Source organism: Varroa destructor, unplaced genomic scaffold (genome assembly GCF_002443255.2).
Source record: "Varroa destructor unplaced genomic scaffold, Vdes_3.0 BEIS01000002.1, whole genome shotgun sequence".
NCBI lineage: Eukaryota > Metazoa > Arthropoda > Arachnida > Mesostigmata > Varroidae > Varroa > Varroa destructor.
The window spans coordinates 13,279,958-13,280,790 of record NW_019211455.1 but is presented as its reverse complement, the minus strand read 5'-3'; positions in this window follow the sequence as shown (position 1 = coordinate 13,280,790).

Below are 833 nucleotides of genomic sequence, written 5' to 3'. Positions count from 1 at the left end.
TAATGGACCTTTTTCGTTGTCGCAGGGTGACCGTGCTAGAAAATCCCGTTAATCCACCCAGTCTTTCAATAATCAGTTAGTTGTTCGCTTATCCGGCCTTAATGATTCAGTCCCATAATTTGCTGAAGCTGGTACATATAATGCGGTCTTATGTAAAGGCTTAGTCGTCACAAAGCCTTAGGTATAACGAGCGTTGTCTTAAAACCACAATCCACTTGCATTTTGTTTTCAATTTTCTGTTCAGCAGGATAACTCGACAGAGAGAGAACGCTTAGAATATGTAATGGCGTGTTTATGCAACTTCGTTGCGATATAATAGCCTTTGAGGCCTGCCTGGCCCAATAAAGTTAAATAAAGTAAATGAAGTTTACTAAACTGAATCTAGCTTTTGCAACCTTCGAATTTGACTCATATTTTATTTGACTAACTGTTTTATTGGATTTTGCGCGCATCGGGACAGTTGAAAGAAAGGGAGCTTTACTGCCTAAAATGCACGGATGCATCTGGGCTCTATCGAGATATGGGGACGAGATTACTGTCTTTTTTTTTTGGTACGAGCAAGCGAACCTACGATTTATTTAATCGCTAAAAGTGCTTTTCGACATGTCTCCCTGTTCCTGCGCGTTTTCCGCTGTAGCGATCTCGATACCAACCGTGCACTAATTGTTGCATTGGCAACCAGATCGAAGTATCCTGATCTTATTTCAATAACCTTCCATATATTTTTAGTATGCCAGCTTTTACGGCAACGCAATGTTTTCGCCATGTCACATTTAGTATTGCAATTACACACCAGAACACGACTACACATCAGGACAGGAAAAGCATACGTA